This window comes from Alligator sinensis, unplaced genomic scaffold (genome assembly GCF_000455745.1).
Source record: "Alligator sinensis unplaced genomic scaffold, ASM45574v1 scaffold29_2, whole genome shotgun sequence".
Lineage (NCBI taxonomy): Eukaryota > Metazoa > Chordata > Crocodylia > Alligatoridae > Alligator > Alligator sinensis.
The window spans coordinates 1,784,524-1,807,870 of NW_005842194.1; the positions used below are offsets into that span (position 1 = coordinate 1,784,524).

The following is a 23,347-nucleotide window of genomic DNA, read 5'->3' on the forward strand; positions in this document are numbered from 1 at the left end:
CAGACAGGGGAGAGGGGAATGAGAGGAAACAGGATGAGGAGGTGGAGAGAGGGGCTGTGCCTCTGAGGCAAAGGGAGCAGGGAACTCTTACCATCTTCAGTGACTTTAAAAAGTGCTCCGCTGCTGCTTTTGTGCCTGATCAGAAAGGAGGTTATAGTTGCACTGCTGCACCTGCAAGGATCTGCTCTGTCAGCATTGTTTTATAGAGGGGGAAACAGAGGCTCCCAAAGGTGTGGGTTTGGATTCCAAATGATCTAGAGATTCGGTTTAAACCCACAACTAGATACTGATCCAGTTCTTTAGGTGCAATGCAGCCACTTGGTGCTGAACCAATGCCTGGCTATAAACGCTCTTTAATTAGCTCAAGAACAGTGTTATGTGGTACAAGGATAATCCTTCAGTAACAAAGAGACATTGTAATGGGCTCTGCCACACATCCTACCTGACAATGGCAGAGAGAAAGTGTGTGACATCTCTAGATCTCTCTGCCATGTTAGCTCTGCACTAAATCTTCAATGTAAATATAACCCTTTCTAAGGGTGATTTAGCATATGGAACAGCCATTTCTTTAAGTAACTAGAGAATATAATGGTGTGGACAGCATTGAATGTTGGTCTTTCCAGCAAGATGTAACAAATGTTATTAGACAAGGCTTGCTTTACATTGACTGGCTGGATATTGTAAAGTACCAAAAAGGAAATGCTTAACTGGCTGAGGGATGAAAGCTCCAATCTTATTAATATTTTAGATGCTGCAAGACACAGAGGCTCCATCTGCTGTCAGCAGTATCATGGAAAGAATCAAGTCAGCTTGGGAGCAGAAATCATGGGCCTCCACAATGGTCTATTGACCTTCTTGTGAAGCAGATATCATGTGACAGGGATTGCCTATCTCAGCAGACACAATGGAAACAGGAGAAAGTGTTAAATATAACCAGGTGGACAGTGATGAATTGACACGCTGAAAAATCGAACGCTTCAGTAATCAGCCTAAGGATCTGATATCAACAACATTTTTCAGTTTTGTCCAAATTCATTGAAAGGTGTAGTTTAGCAAGTTCACTTCTCATTGGTAAGACCTTTCATCTTTATGCAGGTTTTCTGATTGAATTCTGTACCATCATCATTGTATTCTGTGTCATTGTTGTTCCTTGCATAGAAAATAGACGAAACATTTACATGTGATTGAAATGTCGAAGAAATAAACACATTTAGAATTGGATTGACTCATGACACTCATTAATAACATATATAGTAATGGACAGACAGAAAGACAGGCATGTACATATAGCTATTACCAGAAGGATCTAAGGGCCAAAACCTGTCCCCACATTTGCACCACAAAACCAGTGAAATTGTGGTTCAGCTCCTGTGTCCAGGGGAGAGATATAGAGAAAAGCCTATGAGGAGACCCCATGCCCGACATATACCTGGAAGGTGGTGTTTCATTTGTGGCACACTCTGCACTAGCAAGCAAAAAGAAGATGCAGGCAAGACAGGTGTTGTCTGGGAGAGCAGCTGAGAAGTAGCAAGTGGGTGTGAAGGTAGATAGCTTCATAAACCCCATTACTACCACTCAGGATGTGTGCTGGTGCCCCACGCTCTATCACCAGGCTCCAAGGACAATAGTTTCCCCCAGCTCCTGCATAAGTTTCCTGTACCAAGGCTGTTTACTCAAAACCTGAAACAATGAAATATTACAGGTATATTTAGCACTCTGAAGATTTTGTACCCATAATTCTAATTATAGAAGTCTAATTAATGTCTTTATGGCTTCATTAAATCTTTGGGATATTTATATTATCCAAAGAAATAATCTCTATCCATTAAGAGTACATAAATCCTTAAGCAAAACTTTAAAAAATCCTATAGATATGCTTATTTCATTGCAAAATACATGGGAAATATAAAGAAATCCATTAACAGAATTATATACCTTTCCTCTAAAATATATTTTGACTGTAATATTTTACTGCAGAGGTCTGACTGCTAGCAAAGAGATGAGGGGAAGAATGTACTAAAGTAATTAACTGAATGGTCAAATGGACAAAAATTATTCAGCCAATGTTTGAAAGATCTTTCACATGGGAAAAGCTTAGTGTACTTTTCAATGGTGTAAAAAGCCAGGTTCCCTCTGCTTCTAAATTAAATGCCAGGGATTGAAATGTCAAAAGCTGGATCAAAAAATAATTTAAAAATTGAATTTTGCTGACTATTATCATCCCAGTTATGTATTTTGAAATAAAATAAGTTCACAGCTGTTACAAGCTGCATATTATAAAACCCTATTGTGGAATGTGATGTTCAAAAAGCAAACCCACAGACCCCAGCTCATGTTGGTAGGGCTTTATGCAGAAATTTGCAAGATTGGAGCTGCATACATAAGCAACCTAATTCAATACCCAACAGAGTCAATAAATAGAATCTCCTTGATTGTAATGGGCATTGGATCAGGTTATGCAAGTGTTAGCTCTGTTGAAAAGGTTCTCCAGAACTATCCAGAATTCTACTTACACTACCTAGCAAACCTGGAAAAAACTGAATGTGAATCTGAGTATGTACAGACATGGACACACGTGTGTGCACACATACAGATGCGTACATACTGGATATTCATAAATTCATAGATGTAGGGTCGGAAGGGACCTTGCAGATCTTCTAGTTCAACCCCCTGCCCTGGGCAGGAGAGAAAACTGGGCTTAAATGACCCCAGCTAGGTAATTGTCAAGCCTCCTCTTAAAGACCCGCAAGGTAGGAGCCAGCACTACTTCCCTTGGAAGTTGGTTCCAGATCCTAGCCGCCCTGACAGTGAAGTAGTGCTTTCTAATGTCTAGTCTGAACCCACTGTCTAACAACTTATGGCCATTATTCCTTGTTACTCCGGGAGGCGCTTGAGGGAACAAGGTCTCTCCCATTCCCTGCTGGTCCCTCCTAGTAAGTTTATAGACGGCCACCAGGTCCCCTCTTAGCCTTCTCTTGTGAAGGCTGAACAGGTTAAGGTCCTGTAGCCTCTCCTCATAGAGTCTGCCCTGCTGTCCCCGGATCATGCAAGTGGCCCTCCTTTGGAACCTCTCAATGCTGTCCACATCCCTCCTGAAGTGCAGCACCCAGAACTGGACACAGTACTCCAGCTGCAGCCTGACCAGTGTCGCATAGAGGGGGAGGATCACCTCCCTGGCCCTGCTTGTGATGCATCTGTGGATGCACAACAAGGTGCGGTTAGTCCTACTGACTGTGTCCTTGCATTGGTGGCCCATATTCATCTTGGAGTCAATAATGACTCCAAGATCTCTTTCTGCCACTGGATATGCACTGGATTGCTGAGATCCAAACAACTGTTTCCATAAAGTTTTTAATTTTTTCTCAAAGGTATCCTGTAACTTCTTTCAGTAGCAATATCTATGTCCCTTTATCCCTGTATTTCTAAGATTAACCCTTGTTGGGCCAGTTCCATGAGAGAGCCAGGGCCCTCAGATCAGTTTGGGGATCTCTCTGACCACTGCAGTCATTTTCCTTCAGCATTCTAAGGATATGTTTACACGGATATTTAGAGTCAAAGTTGAGGTCTTCAGTCAGTTCAAACCATGTAAGTAGCCCTTCCCCATTTAGATCATACCTTGTATACCAAAACAAAGCCATCCACAGTCATTATACTTCTTGTTTCTCATACACAATGTTAAGATGTATCCCAGGTTTTCCTGTGCCATACCTGAATCAGTCTGGGTTACTCCTTTTTGCCTTTTCTCTACTAATGGACAGGATACAGAAAGGCAGGAAGACAGAATTCTGGGATTACTGTTGACAGTCTTCCTTTGCTCTAGCCCTGCAGTTTGCAAAGGCAAAGTCCACATCCACCACAGAAAATGCAGAGCTAGAAGGCAAGTAGGGATGACCCCGATCTCATAACCTGAAGCTTAGCACAACTCCTGAGCATTGTCAATAAATATCAAGCAGGTGTTTTTTAAAGTACAGTGCTGAGAAGCATGGGCTTAAGGACAACCTTAAACCCATCTCTAAATATAAGTGGAGACATAGCCTGAAATGGCTATGACTCCTTCTTTAATAACTTCCCATTCCTTTTATCAGGTGACCCATTGATCAGTTTAAGCAAGTCATCAAAGTTCCCAGGTGACCAAGTGATCTAGATCTTCGTACTGGAGTTCAAACAAGAAAGGTTGGTTTGCCCTGGCTGGTAAACATGCACTGTCCTAAGATACTCCATTTGAGTAGAAGACTAGCACAGTTTAATGACCCTCCATTGTTAGTAAGGTAAAATAAGTTATCCTCTTCTGTGGCATTTAGCCTAATCTGGAGACAAAAGACAAAGGCAACCCGCACTGTCAAACCCACGTCTGCATCATTCAGATCTCCTTCCTTATTATCCCCCACGGGTGAACTATCAGGACAAAGTTCATTGGCATCCCTGAATATGCTTTTGCCATTCCAATACTTCCGATTGGTTGAGGCAGCCTTGGAGAGACTGGCTTCCTGCACAATGGATCATATTACTGTACTTATAATTTGAGCAGTGGTCCACCTCCTAGAGTGAGGTAGAATTGCCCCATTTTCCTTCAAATTATAGTCACATCTTCCCACCTGCTGAAGAAAAGTGGGCATATCTACACGAGTTGCTTACTATGCATTAGCCTAATAACACTGTGCAGTAGCATGGCAGCAAAAAATCATGCTAAAGGCCTACTGAGCAGTGTTATTAGGCTAATGCACAGTAAGTGTCATGAAAAAAATGTGCATCTGCGCTACTGCACAGTAATTCTAGTTACTATCCATTCAATTAGTACTTCACTGAGGAAGTACTAAACTAAATGTGCAATAACTAGGGCACATTTTCTATCCATTTCCTCTTCATTTCCTCAGTTGCTTTGAATTTATAACCAGGTCTCCAGCTCCTGGCTGGTACCCTGAGTCTGACAGTACTCTACCAAAACAGTTTCCCTCCTTCAAAAATATTTCTGATTCACTGCATCATGCAGCTGTGACTCAATTTTCCCTTCTTCCAAGGGGATTTGGATTCCCAGCATACTTCAGCTGTGCTGTTTCCCCCAGTTTCAGCGGGAGTTTTGACTGCAGAAACGGTTTCTCTGTTAAGGGGAGAAGGAATGCCTGCCCTTAGCCACAAGGATTGGTCTAAGCAGGTTTTCAGTTGAGCCTTTTGGGTTTAACCTTGTTGGGCGCATCCCCACGAGGTCACATATATGCTTTGCAGTGCCTCAAAGCACTAATTTGCAGCATGGTTGGTTTTTTTGACACTGGGACATTCCAGTGTAAAAAAAAACAATGCAAAAAAACCCAGTGTGGTGCACATGGGCTGCCAGAAACCAGAGCCTATTTGTCCCCAGGCACACCCCTGCACATGCACTCATATGTGTGCTGTTTGTCCCATGGGAAATGCGCACCCCTGCATGTGTGCACCCGTTGTGTCTTTTCTGAATAGTATACCAAAATAAATATTCTACCAAACTTAACTGATGTATCATTTCAAGCTAGAAGCAGCAGAAGACTGACTTATTGCTGACAATGGTTGTCATCAGTGTATTCCCAAGAAATAATGATGAAAATAGTTTAACTGTTAATGGTTTAGCCTTGTCCACAATTTCAGAGCACTGCAGAAAGCATATCAAACTCACTTCAGGGGGACTCATTGCAGAAAGCCTTTGTCAGCAACAGATAATTTCTTACTCTAGACAGGAGTTTACTGCAGAAAATACGGGAGTAAATTCTGTGAGTTATGAAAGTGAGGGGGTTGATTGCACTGGTTAGATCAAAGAGTCAGGCAGGTGGGTACAATGGAAATCTCCCCCCACCCAGAAGACCTGTTAATGCATCATAAATCTTGATTTGTAATACCATAGCTTAGCTAATCTTGGAATTCTTTTCAGCTGTAACTGAGAGCTGTATAATTGTTGAGTAGGCTAGGATCCCAAAGAACCAGTGTTCAAACTAAGAGGAACACAAATTTTTAGAAAAAGGAATTTGTTTATTATATCTAGGGAGGGAATAGAAATTTACGGCAGGTTCATCCTATTCACCATGGATGGAATTCTGTTTTCCTTTGTGCAAAGACAAATGGCATTTTTTTGGTTGCATAGTTGGCATTTTTCTACTTCTGCATAGAGATCAAGTCTGTTACCCCTGCAGTGAGGACATGTAAACAGTCATATATAGGCTGAGCATGCACAGTAGGCTATTCACTGGCCAGGTACATACTTGCACACCTGAGTATAAATCCTAGAAAAAGCACAAGGAATGACAGCTCTCCTAGGTTTTAGCCCCAGTAGCTAAATTCCCTACTGCACTGCTCTCAGTCTAATGACTATTCAACACAAGGCAGTGGGCTCAGCTTCAAAAGGAGCACTGGTTCTGGTCAAAGCCTAAGCTGTAACATGATGGTTAAAGTTTTGCGTTAGGAAGTCAGAGAGGTGTTGGGTTCCTGACACATGTTCATTTGAAGGAGTTATGATGGGACCATAGCATCTGATGAAAGAAGCTGATGTTTACGAAGGTTTATGAATCTCTGGTTTAGTCTATAAGGTGCAAATCTATCCTGCCTTCTACCTTAGCTTCTCCGTACACGGGGACAGAATGGACACTCAAAGCAGTTATCACAAATCAGCTGATATGTGATAAGTGCTCCCCATTTAAGTCAGTATAATTTGTTCGTCTGTCACCACCCTGAGAGACTTAAAAAGCTCAATCTGTTTAGCTTATTAAAAAGACGGCTGAGAGATGACTTGATTACAGTGCATAAGTACCATCACAGGAAGAAAATACCCAGTACTATTGGGCTCTTTATTCAAGCATACACAGGCTTAACAAGAACCAATGGCTGGAAGTTGAAGCCAGACAAATTCAAATTAGAAATGGCACAAACTTTTAGCAGTGAGGGCGATTAACCATCGGAACAAACAGAAGGGAAGTGGTAGATTCTCCACCTCTTGATGTCTTCAAATCAAGATGGATGCCTCTCTGGAGAATGTGATTTAGTCAAACACAAGTTCTTCTGAGTGAAATTTAATGGCCTGCAATATATAGGAGGTTGACTAGATGATCGTCTTTAGCCTGGAACTTAGGAATCTATGAATTACTCTCTATATGTTTTATGCTTGGCAGTAGTGGGAGACTGTGAGGACTTCCCGTGGTTATTGCATTTTTTCCTGGAATCCTTTGGTTTTGGTTAGAGTCAGAAACAGGTTAGTAGGAATGAAGCAGCTGGGCACAGACAATTCTGTTTTCCACTATCTCACATAGGAGATATTTACAGCAGATGTTCATACAGATTTGTCTTGGGTTGTTTGCTCTGGAAAAAATACTGAATATACCTGCAGGTTGAAAGTTTGCCTTGCGATTTCTCTCTAATCGTCACAGAAATTTCATGGTCACCACAGCCCTGCAGTATTTTAGATAAATAATTCTAATAGTTCTCACGCAGCTCTGGAGCTCAGGGGCTGTGTTGCTGCCTCTGCTCAACCCCTCTTTTCCCCTGCTGTTGAATTTGGGAGGGGAGGCAGGGATGGAAGGAAGAATGAACAGTAGTTACACTCACCCTCTGGGCTCTGCAGCTTTGAGCAGATCCTGCACCAGTCAGCTGGTGAGCTCACAGCGCTCACTGCACATGCAGAACTTCTCACCATAGGTCCTTCTAGATGCTGGTGAGCTCAGAGAGTTCCCTGGCATCCAAGATCATGGGGAGGGGTCGTGGCCACACCTCTGTTAGCAGTGTGGTACTTGCACGGTGAGTTCTCTTTACTGCAAATGTGCCACATGGCCAAGGTAGAAGCCTTGCTGCAATTCAGGATCTAATCGTGAATTGTACTACATGTCTTTTTTCTGTTCTTTATTATAACTTGCCAAAGATACTTTGATAGAACTCTGTTTGTTTGGGAAATGTGTTTCCATCAAAATCAAAATACATTGTGACACTAGGCCAATTTCTCTGTAATTTCTTTTTAAAAGAAAGATGCCAAATGGATTTCTGTCAATGCTGAAAGGTCTCATTTGGTTTTTTTCAGACTGAATATTTCAATTTTGCATCTTGAAACACCTTTTTGATCATTCTTCTATTTTACATTATTATTATAATACACATTTAAAGGTGTAAAACATTAAAGTTTAGACTTTGTTGAAACAAAACACTTTGATTGATCCGAACTTATTTTTTTTTCTTCAGAATTGTCCTTTGCAGAGAATTTTTTAAATCTGGAACAAAGTCAAATCTTGCAATCCTATGAGTAATAGAAATTCTGTTGTCCACATAGCTTCATTATTTACCCATTCTGTTCTCTACATTTCCTTCTCTCTGTTGCTTGAAGGTGCTATAATCTACTGTCTGCTTCTAGGCTGCTTGTACGCGCCACAGGGGTTTACTTTGGTTTAATTCTCCCTAAACTGAAGCGGTGGGTTTTTAAAAACACTGCTTCAATTTAGGGAGAATTAAACCAAAGTAAACCCCTGTGGCATGTACACAAGGGTCAGGCCCAATCCTTACCTGCTTCTCTGGGGACCTGAACTGCCAGCAGGCTGAGTGGTCCCTGAACTGCGGGGAGGCTGGTTCTTCCCTCTGCTGGGGCGGTGGTGGCCCCCAGACAGCACCTGCCTGCAGGCACCTGGCCTGGGCGGTCCCAGGGACACCACAGCCGCGGAGGGAAGCACTGGGCCCCAGCACAGCTCAGGCAGGCAGGCAGAATCCAGGGAGGAAAAAAAATTAAAAGATCAGGCTTGCTGCTTTTTTTTTTCTTCAGTGGAGCCTGCCTGCATGGGCTGCCTGCACAGGCTGCCTGCACAGTCCCTGAGCTGCACAGGGCCCAGCGCTTCCCTCTGTAGCTGCTGCACATTGTTAGGTAGCAAACTAAAACACCTCAGAGGTGTTTTATTTTGCTACATCCCGAAATCATTTAAAGAGTAATATGCCGCTGACATTGTAAACTACAATGCCATTAAAGCGGTGCAAAGGGGCATTTAAGCCGCTTTAAAGGCCAATTTTGTGGTTTGTACAAAGGCCCCTAGTCTCCAATAACACTTCTCTTCCTTCTCACTTAACAATCCCATCTCTTTTCTGCCAGAAGTCAGACTTGTTTCTCTTATTCTAGGACTTCTCCCATTATTCCTTGTTTTATCTTCCCTTCTTGATTAGGTTTCTATTTACTGGTTCCTAAATATGCTTCCCTTCTGGCTCTGGAATGGGAGGTTGTTGCTATCACTGACATTTGAGAAAAATGAAACCACATTATGCTCCTTTCTTTTTCTGTAGGACAAGCTGCTGGTGCTAGCAAGGGTTGTTCTGAGAAGTACTCTCTATTCTTCTGGTCTCCCCAACTTTTGCTGGCTCTTTGCAGCTGAGTGGTGTCATCCAATATACTTCTTTCCCTTTGTAGCTAGAGCCTTCACTGTCAATCCAGTAACTGAAAGGCTCAGTTGGCAGCTGAATTAGAGATGAATGTTCTCATACATTGAGGAACTGTAATGGCTGGAAGTAGAGCTAGTTGAAGAAAAGTAAATGTTAAAATGTTAAGGCAATTTCCCCTCAGATTTGTTGGATTTCTAAATTTTTTCCATTTCATTTTTTTTAATTGTCAAAATACCAATTTCTTTTATCAAAAAAAAAATCAGGTTGTTTTTATGAGTTATTTTTGAAAGGCAAATAATGATATCTTGAAAATGAAAACTAAACAATGAACTAATATTTTATGCATTAAGAAACATTCTGATAGGCCAGCCTTAATCTTTTTGCATTCAATGGGAATGGATTAATGCCTGCTATAAATAAAGTAACAGTTTCCAGTAAAACGACAAATCTCACAGATTTTGTCATTCTGGAGTTGTAAATTGAAAACTTGGCTAGTAGTTAAGTACTTAAAAACCACTAACGATATCTAGATCTTACTGAGTTTTCTTTGGGTCTCAGTAGTTTTCAAAAGATAGAGTTAGATAAGTTTAGCTTTCAGGAATGTAAAATTAGATATAAAATTGAAAATAGCTCTAGTACCATATTTAATATGTTAGTTATATTTACCAGCACATTTAAAAATGCATACAGCAACTTTTCTGTTAGATTGTCAGGAACTGAGGAACTTAAGCATTGCAAAAAAGAGTGTATTACAATGGAAACATTTATAATGCACTTCAGTAGTCCTGAGAAGCCAATATATTGTGCTTTTAACTAGCCTTGCATCAAAGGGCCTAGTAGTCAATGTATAATGCATTCATTTAAATCATAATCACAGTGAAAGTATTTCTCTCTTTTTCAATTAAATGTATTCAAATTATTATGAGTTTCTTCAGAAAGAGCCCTATGGAAGTTGGTAGGCCTCAAATTTTATTTCTTCATTTAAAATGTTACATTTCCTTTTCTGCTGAACTTCCGAAACCTTCAATATATTTTTTGTCATAAAAAAACCTGGATATTTTTAACACATTATCAACCCAAGAGAAAAATTCTACCACCTCTGGATGATCTTACAAAATTAAAACTATTCCATGGTTCACTCTACTTGCAATAACATGATGGTTATGTGCATGCCCATAGCACTTATACCTAGTGGAATAAGTCAGGAAGGAAGCCATATAAACATACTCCCTAGGAACAAAAGGCACTTTTACATACGCTCCAGGCGTGAGGGGGGGGCCGTGCTTTAATTAAAGCAACTCTGAGAGCCAATATAATTAAAGTGCTGCTGCATCTCCTGTATCAGCATCCCCATGCTTAAAAATGGCAGTGGGGACACTTGAACTAAAGCTTACTCAATGAGCTTTGAGTTCAAGCACCCCTGCTGCTGTTTTTAAGTGTGGAGACACCGATACATGAGGCACAGCAATTGCCACACTCCAGCAGATTTGATTAATGGCGTCCACTCTGATGCGCTGGAATTCCAACGCATCAAAGCACCCTACGCTCTCGTGTATAGGCACCCAAAGAGTAGTTACCTGTATTAGTCTGAAGTCAGGCAGAAGGCAGGGTAGAGATGTACCTTATAGACTAAATGAATCAGAGATGCATAAGCTTCATGAGTAAGCAGCTGATGAAGTGAGTTCTTACATACATGAACCTCTGATTCAGTTAGTCTGTACGATGCATCTCTACCCTGCCTTCTGCCTGACTTCAGACTAACATGGCTAACCTCCTCTCTTTGTTCCTAGTGGGCATGTTTATATGGCTTCCCTCCATTGCCAACAAAACAACAGGTCCACCACCAACAGAACAAATTCCATTTGCACCTACTGAGCACACGAGAGACTGGCAATTATACTAAGCAGACAGCTTGGAACAACCCTGAGTATGCATAGCAAGGCCATACTCAAGTCTTTCTGGTTTGGGAGAGCCCAAGAGTGGTACCTGGCAGGGAGAGCTTAGGTCCACACTGCCTCTCTAGTCTGCTTGTGAGCCATTTACTCTGCTTACTGCATGATCTTCGGTGGGCCTCCATGACAGCTAGTGGGTAACACTTATTTAGTTAGCAGTAAACTCAGGATCAGGAGGGCAACCATATGGACATGCCCAATGTGTTTGACTGTTCCACACTTAGCAACAACACATAAATCAAAAATTTCCCAAGGCCCTCCTACTCTTGAAAGAGCCAAGCAGTCAAGCACAATGAACTGTGAAAGAGCATATCTGCAGTTTGAAACAGAATGGGTGACTCACACTCTTGACCTACCTCCACTAGCAGGTCTAGCAGTAGTCATTAGGGCCTAACTGTAGAGATGCTGAGTACCAGTAGTTCCCATTGCCTACAGGTAGAGTTGTGGCCAATAACTCTGAAATGTAAATGACCTTAATCTACAAGCTGTATTTGGAGGTGAATAGAAATCCAGAGAACAATCTTCCTGAGTTTTTATTACATGGGACAGGCAAGATACATTTGTCCTGACAATTACATTTTATCCTGCTTATTATTGCACAAAACACAAAGATCCCTTAATTCTCTCTCAGCAATCACTCAAACTCTGATTCTGTTCCTTGATACACTGTCATATCTATGCCTATTTAATCACATTTCATTTCATACTGTACCTCCTCCAACATCACTTCTCTACATAAGTCAACTCAAGGTTCACTTGCTGGAGTCTAGAGGAAGAGCTAGAGAGAGGATGGTACAAACCAGAGTTAATCTACCAGGACATACAGAATGCCCAGCAAAGTCCTGAAACTTCTCTTGGGAGAGACTAAGAGTAACTCTGAGGCTCATGATCAGGACCACTCTAAGCCACTGATGCTGCCTAATTCCTGGGCTTGATCACATGCAGAGCAGGAGAGAATGGACGTGGCTTATTTCCTCAGTGGTAGGCAGGTGGTGCAAGCATGACCATCATGTGAAAACCCATGTTCCATAGCAATCAGCAACAGGAATAACTGTGAACATGGTGTATGTTTCACCTACTGATTTCCAATCCTGCTTTCTCCTGACTTACTACTCTTCATCACAGGGTTTCTTTTATCCCTTTCCTCAATGAAAAATTTAAGCAACTTGCAACATTCCACCTTGGGCACCGTACTTCAAGAGGGATGTGGATAACTTTGAAAGGATTCAGAGGAGGGCCACTCATATGGTAAGAGGCCTGAAGACAAGGCCCTACAAGAGATTGAGGGACCTGATTCTCTTTAGCCTCTGCAAGAGAAGGCTGAGAGGTGATTTTGAGGCCATCTACAAATTCATCTGGGGGGACAACAAAGGATAGGAGATGCCCTGTTTACCAGGGCACCCCTTGGAGCAACTAGAAATAGCAGCCCTAATATCTATGAATCTATGAATTTTTGAAAGAAGAAAAGTAGTTCACAGTAGTTCATAACTTAAAGCCTGTTTTAATTAGGGAATCTCATTTCGTTATATCCTTCTGATTCAGCAACATCAAAAGAAGATGTCCTGAACAGAGGTTTGTTTTAAAATTGCTTTTACAATCCAAATCTTCAGGAATTCAGCCATTTGCATGGGATCATATAGGACAGCAGAGCTCTTAACATTGAGCTAGTATGAAACTAAACCTAAGCCTAGTTACATTTACCTTCCCACTGCTAATAGCTGTCTTCACCTGGACTCTGTGTTTCCTAATACTATCTGATCATGATTATGACATTTCTCCTTTTTCTGGACTTTTACATCATTATTAGCTAAATTATAGCATACTGCACCTGATAGACTACTTTTTGCTGGAGGACAAACTGTTTCCTACTGACTTCCTATCTCCAGATACATTTCAGTTTCATCCTATTGGCTTTCAGACTTCCCATGGATGTGTCATGGGGCTGCATATAATCTACTCATCATCCTTTTGAATCTTGGCCTAGTAGAATCAGCCTAAATCTAGAGACCCCTAATTTGTATGTCGTGGTCTAAGTTTTACCACTGCCTCATTGTTTACATTTGGCAACCCACTGAACCTCTCTGCATCAGAAGGTGCAGATAAAAGTGTAGCAGGAAGTACTATGAGTTACAGAGATCTCCTGGACCCAACAGATATTTGTTGTTGGGTACCAGAGGTTGGGAGATTCAGCTGCAATTTGGAATGGCTGTGAGTCTGCAGCCACTTTCCCCTCCCCCTCCCCTCCTATCTCTAGCACTATTTTCAGAATGGGAGAGGGGGAAGGGAACAGAGGGAATTCAGTCTGCAGTTTTTTCAGCCAGGGCTGGAGAGTGGGGCAGGTGGATTGGAGCCCCCACACCTTTGGGCTGTTGGGTCCTGGGGTTTAGGGGATCAAGCTCCTCCATCACTGGTTGAAAAAAACCCAAACCAAATCTGTCCAACTCCCTTCCCCCCTCCTATTCTGAAGACAGCACCAGAAACAGGGCTGAGCTGTGTCAGCCTAGCCCTGCTCCTGGTGTGCACAGACAGACGTTAATGAAGGCACTCCATTTTGGAGTGTCTTCATCTGAACCCTCATGCAATGATGACTCAGATTGTCATGGGATCAGTCCCTTTTAAAATGCTTTGCAGCCACGCACTTGTGTTTGGTCATGGCTATAGAGCACTTTCAGGGGCCAAATTGAGCGAAAATTATCACTTCTGTCTGCGCCCTCAATTTCATCATCAGTTAAACATGGATAAGACTACTTACTACCAGCATCTCAGAAAGGATTAGCTAGTTGCTACTGAGAGAGCATTTTGGAGATGTAAATCATTGTACATATGGTTATTCATCTCTTCTGTTTCACACTTCCATTTCACTGTGCTTTGGGGGGGAGACTTTTGCTTGTGCTACCCATCTGTCTGAGATTCATCTCCTTTGATTTGAGTTTCTCTGTTTTAACTTACACTGGGTATAAGTCTACAAGTCTACACATGATGCTATGTTGCCAAAGTAACACACTACGGTGACATAGCTTATTGCTATGGCGACATAGCATCTTTGGGCACAAACCATGATGCCAACGCTATGTCGCCATAGTGATGAGCTACCTCACTATAGCACATTGCTACGATGACATAGCTGCTAAAAATAACTGTTCACTGCTGGGATGACGCAGTAACGGCTGTTACTGTGCCATGGGGGGCATATGTAGACACACTCATGAAGAGACTTTCTGTGTAAAAGCATCGATACTTTGCAGAGCTGCATATAGGAAAAGGTATATCAACTACAGATCAAGTTTATTACTCCAAAAAGGAGTACAATCTGATAATACCCCCAGATTAGGCAGGTGCACTGTTGTACACACAACTTGCGTGTGTTATAAAAATGTGGAAACACAGTTCAAGTTCCTGTAGCATCCAAGAAGGGTAACATGATGTAAGTGGAACATTTTTGGTTCTTCCATTAGGGCCATAACAGCTTCGGTCTCAGTGGACGTGCACAAGACTCTGTCATTATCCCTGGATCATTGACACGATAGACCAAAACAGCTCCAATCTATCGTGTCAATGTGTACTTAGGGAGTCCTTAATCCATGGATCATTGGCATACTATGCTGTAAAATCTCTGTAGGAGCTGTTATGGTGTAGTGAGTCAATGCACACTTTGGGACTCCTCCATTTGTGGATCATTTACAGTGCATCGTGCCAATGTATACTTGGGGAGACTTTAATCTGCAGGTCCAGGCATGCAGAGTGACTCTGTATACTAAAAATACTTACAGATTAGCTGTTTTACTGTATGCATAATATTCACTTTCCTAAATAAATTTCCATTTGTAAAAAAAAGAAAATCCTAGAGGCATAAAAATTCTGAATGGCACTTTTATGTAACATGAGCTGTAAATTCATGGAATTGCCAAATTTCTAGGGAATCTTCAAAACCTCATTGCGAGAACAAAGGCAGAACAAAACAGTAGCTGAAACCTGTATAGTTTTGACTCTTTTGTAAGTTTTAAAAATGCTTGAACCAGTGTTTTTAAATTACTGCTTACAAAATAAATTAAGCCCATGGGACTTCTGTGCTAAAGGATCATTGATCATTTTCATAAGAGCACAGAAAGTATTCTTTTCTGAAAATAATGGATGCATTGGTGATCCAAAAATGAGACTATCATGGCAGATAAATGCTTACCAGTGGGGTCAATCTTTTAAAAAGAACCTTCCATTTTGCACACATAAGCAAAGCAAAAAAGCAAGCAAAATAGCAAAAACATAGATGTCAACTACATGACTGTACCTGCAGATCAGGTAGTCAGATGTCTAAATGCAGTTTTGATCCCACAGAAGAAGAGTTTGAGGTCACTTTAAAAATGTGTCCCTCCATCATCTAAATATCCAGCAGCAAACCTTCAGCTGATACAAATCAGTCTCATTTCATTTTCTTCACCTGGACATTGACTTCAGTGCTATGCTAATTGACAGTAGCTATGAAAATGGTTTTAAAAAACTAGTTAACTCATATTACTACAGTGGATTCAGCCTTTCATCCTAAAGTGAGTATTTAAAACTCTGGACGGTTTTACCATGAGGATATTTTAAAATATGACCTTTGCAAATCTCAATGGCAAATCTGATCATTCAAGATATTTATGACCCCACTACACTTTTAGTAAGTATAGGGGCTGATCTGGGTGTCTTCAGACTATAAACTTATCTTCACCTTTGCCAAACAAGTGTTGTACAGCACGCTGCGTGCTGCTTGGTTGCTACCTTCCCACAGTGCTGTGTGTATACAGTTTGCATATGCTTTGCCATTCTTCAGAACAACAGGAGCACTATAAATGCAAAATATGCAAGTGAGATTTTCACCATTGTTTTATCCAGGAAACCCACATGAGCTTGAAACATCTTTCTTTCTATTGCTCATGATAAAATGTCCACAGATTTCAGCTAAAAATTCTTGTAATCTCAACAATCCCTCTCCCCTCAAATACAACTCAAACAAAAATGCACTTAGCAGCAGAAATGCTGCTGCTATCTTAGCACAGCCTTGCTTTAATAAATGCTGTGGTGTGACTGCCACTCATTAGCAGTCAGCCCATGACACCTGGTATCTGCAGCCAGCATCAGTCCATGTGGACAAACACAGGGACATGGACACAGGCACTCACATACACAGCTGTGTGTTCCCTGACTTGGAAACAAAAGCATTTGACAGGGGCGAGAGTGCGAATGCAGTAGGAGTCTGGGAGTCAGTGAAGCAGTAATCCGGGGAGTTTATAGATCAGCCATGGGGATGGTGGGGGGGGAGAGCAGGGGGGAGAAGGAAGAGAAAAGGGGGGGAGGGGGAACTGGCAGGGCTATTTGAATATCAGGCTCTGCCACACTCAGGGCTCCGCTGACAACTTCATTACCTCCGCATATAAAAATGACTGCAGGGTAATGTAAATGGCTTTTGCGTCGCATACTCTCCTGCATTCTCCATGCAGGCTGCAGGCAGAGGAGATCCTGAGACACAGCCTGGAGGCAGACAAGCTTTTGTCCAATTTAATAAGATATCTCTTCAAGGCATAATCCTCCCCTCCCACTCTCCATGCATTATGGAGTCCAGTGACCTGGCTCTTCAGGCACAGTGAGGGAGGAACTGTCTCTGGCTTGACCTCATCTGTCAATCAAAGCAGAAAGAAAGGAGGGGGAGAATGAAGGGGGCGATACCTATCTATCTATAAGAAATTCCTAATGAATGTTAAGCAAATTTCCTACAGCATGACAAGGTGATCTAATTAATATTATAGAAATGTCAACGGAATATCATTCTGCAGATAGGATTTATCACCTTGAACTGCTGCATAACTGATGGTGAAGGAATGGGCACCCCCGTTCCTCGCTGATGCTGATTAAATTAGACATAAGCATCAATATGTTACTTATTGGAGACTAGAAATTTCATGCTATTACTCTTCAGTTAATCAGAGAACTGTATCTTTTTTTAAAAGTTATCAGACTCCCAGTTCTGCCTGTCTGATAAAACAGATGAAGGGTTTGACTATACAACACTCCCGGGTATGGAAAAAAATCCAACCCTCATCAGGCTGAGTGAGCCCAGAATGACCTTGGGATGGCTCTGCCTGGGCATTCTGGAGCTGCAGCTCTAGGGTCTGATGCAGACTAGATAGCCAGCAATGTAGTTACCCTTTTATTGAAAAGAAAAGGATTTGGGGGGGTCTTGTCAGTCAGTCTCCCATCAGGAGCAGGAGTGAGTGACATGGAGATTGTGGAGTGACATGGGGACATGGAGTGACATGGAGGCATTTCCGTAGGTCAGCTCGTATTATTAAAAAATGGACACAAGTTCTATTTCCTCAAACAGGGGCAGTGACAAAGAGCAACTCCCACTGCCTGGTCCCTAGAAAGAGTGCTCCTGTGCTCCTGTCTCTGCCCAAGATATCAGACTTGTCTAACTGCTTAAGAAACCCGGGAGCCCTTTTTCTCTTTCCTCTGCCATATCAGGGTGGCTTTGAGAAATGAACATGGGCACATAGCTTCTTACTCTGCAACACAAAGGAAACTGAGAACTTCTAATGCCAGACAAGGAGAATGTTACAAGAGGCATGATACCTTTAAACCTCTCCAAGTGCAGACATGCTATGGCATCAGGCCTTGTCTATGCTTTAAAAATTTCCCAGTATAACTATACCAGTAGAGCTGCCCTGGCAAATAGTGAAGATGCAGCTTTCTGATGTAACTTAAAATTGGGATTTTTTATGGTATAACCGAGTCTACTCTAGCACCTTTGCCAGCATAGCTGTGTCAGTCAAGATTGGGGGAAAAAAATGCACCTCTGACCAAGATAGCTATGCTGAAGCCTTAAGCTCATTCTATACAGAATTTTATCCTAAATGCTCATACATTAATAGTCCCTTATATGCAAGCCATTAGCACCTTTTATTAGAATAGTAAACTCTATGAAAGGCCTCAAATTAGTTCCAGAATATAAGTACTTCTGCTTTTGTGTTTGGCCCCAACTTGTATATGACCACAGCACAAAGGATGTTATATACTGAACACCAGGCTGTACACAATTCTGTGCACCTCCTCAGCAGAAAGAATTGAGGAGGATTTCAGGGGAGAGAAACAATAATGATTAAGTGACTGGAAAGACTGACTCCTGTTAAGAAAATAGAATGACTAAAGAGAACTTAAATACCTTGCCCAAATAATTTCGCAAAGGATCAGAGTAGCTGTCATTACATTCTGTAATGGTGTAACTACTAAAGAAGTTAGGGTCAACCAAATAGGTATAACTAGGAGCGATGGGATGAAACTGAGCACAGGAAAATTTTGGCAGAATATAACAAAAGATTTCCTAACAGGGAGACTTTAGATTGTGTAATAGTCCCCCAAGGGAAGTGATAGAAGTCCTTGCACTTGAGTAATTTAAAATTAGACTGGGTAAAGCACTGGAGAATATTCTTTTGGGAGCAATCCAGCATTGATAGTGGAATAGACAGAATAACTTAATTGGTCTTTTCAGGCAGAACTGGGAGTCTGATGTGAGTGATCTGCCCCTCAGGCATTAGGTTGCTGAATGACCATTTTGTATGACTAAATGCCTGTTCCTGATTTTCTGGATGGACAACTCAATGAACTCCTAGATTTGACTAGATTATATGAATATTAAAACATCTGATGTGGGACAGAGAAATGTTAGTCTTGGAAGTAACTCTTAGGGCATTTGTGATTCTGTTACATCAAGTTGGGACAGAAATAAATCTAACATTGTAATGCAAAGCAGAATGGCTGGCTACCCATCTTGGCTCTAATATTTTGATAACTGGAAAAGGCAAGACCACTTACGTGTATGCCTGTAGCTGTGGTCATATAACTTGGCTCAAATATTCCGAATTATGTTATGATCATCCTGTGATCATTTTTATTTTGGATCTTGCAATTTAAATTAAGCCAAGAAAGAGGTTTGTATATATTATATGAACTCATTATATATTAAATTGAAACAGAATAAAATCGCCATGTTAGCACCTTGTGTATACTTTATTCCCTTATTATATGCATATGCTAATTATGTACTTAAAAATTATATTGAAAGATTTTTTATATATAAATTTAGCGATCAAATCTGTTCCTGCTTCCAAAAATACCTTTTGGGATTGATCACTGTTCACACTGAGTCCCACAATAACAGTTTCTTGTCTCAAACAGGTGTTTCATTTCTCTCTTACTTTCTTCTTGTACCCCAAAAGGCATGAAATCATAGCTTAATTTTTGTTGTTGTTTTTATTAAATAGAACTAGGATTATTTTCATCTACAAAAGGTGAAGGCGGCTAGATGTTGAGATAATGAAAATCTAATAAAGTCAAATATTGAAGTATTTGGCTGTGTGGACAAAAAAACTACCCAAGGCCCAGTACATATATCTAGACATTACAGTTAACTAACTATAGCTTATGGAATCAGGTAATAAATGGCTACAGACTGAAGTCTTTAACTGGCAAGCTAAAAGAAGATTTAATTAGCTTTAGTATTAATAGTTACACATATTACACATATATTACATAGGCATATAACTCCATATGTAACATATTCTAGTCAATTCAGGATGATGGCACACATTCTCAATGCAAGCATCTTCATAACATGGTATGCATCAATTCATAGCACAAATGTATCACTACACATATAAGTATGTGTTCAATGCATTTATTTTTCAGACAGGTGCCAGCATGCCACATTTCTGATCCTAAAATTTTAATAGCCAAATATGGTGCAGATCTTTTTTTTAAGGTTCATCTTAGTTAAATTCGTATGATAGTCAGATATGTAGTGTACTGTTGGCGTAAAATGGCAGATAGATGCAGAAAATCTATGCATCGCTATATTCTGTGTATTTATTTGCAAAACAGAGATAAAATACTCATTCTTAACACACCTGCATCAGGGGACAATGTTCTTATGACAAGTTAAAAGCAAAGAAGAGCAAAATGTACAGTAGTTTACTAACATTCTTAAATGATGAAATATGGCTCAGAGAATGAATGTTAACTTTCTCTTTCAGCAACTGCGCTAACCTACACTAAATGAGTAGACTGTTAGGGATTTTCTTCACTTAGCATTTCTCATTATTAATAAATTTCGCACTGACAACTATAAAGTGAGCACTTTGGATTTATGCACCTAACCTAATTACATATGCTGCATGTACGCATTTCATTATTTACTTGACAGATTCATTCCTTGATATCATAAATAATTAAAGAAGGATCAAATATTAACAATCAGATACATGTTAATTCTCCTCAAATCATGGGAAACAAACACATTTTATTTTCTGTCCAGCAAGAATTAAGTAAAATGTTTTAATCAGAAAGTGTGTTACTTTTTTCTGACTAGGTAAAGTTCTTGATCTTAGTTTTTACCTTACTTATAATGAAAATTAAAATGTCCCACTGTTCTGCCATTCCTTTACTGGAAAGCACATTAACTGTTTTAAGAACAGTAAAAGCTTAGTAATTCCTTTTTGACAGTTTATAAATGAAACATTTTGGTTTAGGCAATTTCAAAGGCAGGTGATATCAAATAGAGCCTGCTCCTGCTCCTGTTAAAGTCAATGGTAAAATCCCACTGACCTCGCTTGGTGTAGGACTAGGCTGAGTTTTTGTTATAAGGCACTAAAAGTTTATTACCCTGCTTCCCCCTGAAAAAAGAAAATCTCCAATTCACTGGTGTTTCATCAGAGCAAAAGACCAATTCTGTGCAATGCTAGGCACCACAATTTAGCTTCACCCACAGTGATGCTGTTAGGAGCTGCAAGTCCTTAACCCCTTGAACTTTGGGCCCCAGTATTAATAAATGGCAAACATCTGTCCCTGTTCTGGCCCTCACCCCCTTACTTACAATGCAAAATGTCCCATTGAAAAAAGTGGGTTTTTCTATGGAATAAAGTACTGTGTTGGATGTCAAAACATCATGATCAGATTCATAACCCTATAAAAAAGTACAGCCTACCTCCTGCTTGGTATCTTTAACTTACATTAAATCAAAAATGCTCAGTAAGTCACAGGAGGTACTCAGCATCCTACAGGATTTGGTCTTCTCCTTCAGCTCTGAAATATAATTAAAGCTTCAGGCAAATTATTAGTGACCAAAAGCTCTACCCAGTCACATATTCGTATAAACTCTCTTGCTTGCTGTGTGATCCAAATTGGTATTTAAATATTTTTATACACATTATTCAATATCTCAATTTGATCAAAAATATTCTCATATTTGAACAAATTTACTTGTAGATATCACATCCCACAATTTCATCATTTGAAAGGTATTAAAAATTCATAGATTGCCACATTATTCATCATGCAAGATTAATGCCAGCCTGACAGGTTTTGTAAAGATCTGGGGGGGGGGTGTTTCTAAGTGCATATACCATATCTGTGTAAGATGTATCTCAGTTGTTGAATATTGATTATTCCCATCTCCTTTCTTATTTCTGATGCTAAAGAGAGAATATTAGGGTGTGATTGTCAGGGTTAGTCTCTCTCTGACCTACACATGTACTATTAATAATTTATGAGTTGATTCGAAATAGATCTCTGTGAAATGAGCTGGCAATAACCAGGGCTGTCTCAGATGACAAAGATTCAGAATGGGCCAACTCATGTACATCAGCTTCTCAGGTTTAATCTGTAAAGTGAAACAAAATCTCAGCATGCTTTATGCAGTAAAGTGGGATAATTATTTGAATGCACATAGAGCATGACTCTTTTTGAAATTATCTCTGCATTTAGCAAGTTTGGGTCAAACTTTATGAAGTACTTAACATATTTTTATATACGTGTAAGATACAAATGACTGATGTTGAATGGGTATTATGAGAATTTGGTTGGTTACCCATTTAATTGCTTGGCAGGACTAAATCCAATTAAGGTGTCAAGTGATATCCATCCAGGAATACACACCCAACCTGAAAACTCTTGTTCATATAGGCAACCTATATGTGCATTCAAAGGATAACTCCTTGAATTCAAAAGATAACTCTGATGTCTGAAAGAGTTTGCAGGGTCAGGCCTCCCAATTAGACGAATCTCTGTTGTAACCATTTGGCCTATGCATAAGAGGTACTGAGTACACTCAGCTACTCTTGCCAATAAAGAGCACGGTGGGTTGCCGGCAAGTCTTTCTCTAAACTAACAGCATTAGGCTCATTAACAGCCTACCCTATCATTTAGAGTTGGATTCTGTAAATCTGTACTCACACCAATGATCTTATTGAATTAAATGAGGCTACTCATCTAGAACCAAAAACTACTATACTTATTTACATTCAATATTATCTTATGCTACAAGCCATCCCATTGACGTTGGAGTAAAAGTGACTAAACAAGTAAAGGTATCAGAATATGGCCCTGTGATGAATACAGGCAGCCCTTGCTTAACGCGGTTTTGATTAGCGCTATTTCGCTATAGCACTCATTTAAGATTGATACCTGCTTTCACTGAGTGCTCGGCGAGTTTTGCTATAGCGCTCAGTGGAATCAGCAAGTTTTGGTGGGAAGGCAGGGAGAAGCATGGTGGGGGCAGCAGCAGCAAGTGCGGTGAGTGGCAGTGAGTGGGGGGTGGGTATGAGCATGGGAGGGGTGGGGAGAAGCCAGGCGGTTGCTGAATACAGACTTGTGGGGCAGTGGAGAGTCCCATGGGAGGCAGATGAAGTTTTGCAGCTGGCCGGGAGCAGGGTGGCCGGGCACATAGCAGGGATACCACTGCAGACCCTCCTGCTCCTGGCTGACTGCAAATATCCACCCCGCTCCTGTGAGATGCTCCACCACCTGAGTTCACCAGCTGAAGCAGTGGCACCAGCACGGAGTGCGGGGCTTCCGCCAGTGCCCAGGGCCAAGGCCAGCAGGGGCCTGCACCCAGGGTGGGGCAGCAGGAGTGTCGGGCCCGGGGCCAGGGCTGGCAGGGCCCATGCCCAGAGTGGGGCAGCAGAAGTGCCCGTGCCCAGGCGGCACGTGGGACCGGAGAGCCAGCGGGG

General features: G+C 41.1%; 1 long non-coding RNA gene across 1 annotated transcript in view; it reads right to left on the bottom strand.

Annotated features, from left to right (window-relative positions):
• Positions 1 to 9,006: 9,006 nt before the first annotated feature.
• LOC112550749 overlaps positions 9,007 to 23,347 on the bottom strand; it is a 23,684-nt gene continuing 9,343 nt past the window's right edge. Inside the window, exon 3 of the long non-coding RNA XR_003094722.1 lies at positions 9,007 to 9,492. This is a non-coding gene — a long non-coding RNA (uncharacterized LOC112550749). The remainder of the gene's footprint in view (positions 9,493 to 23,347) is intronic.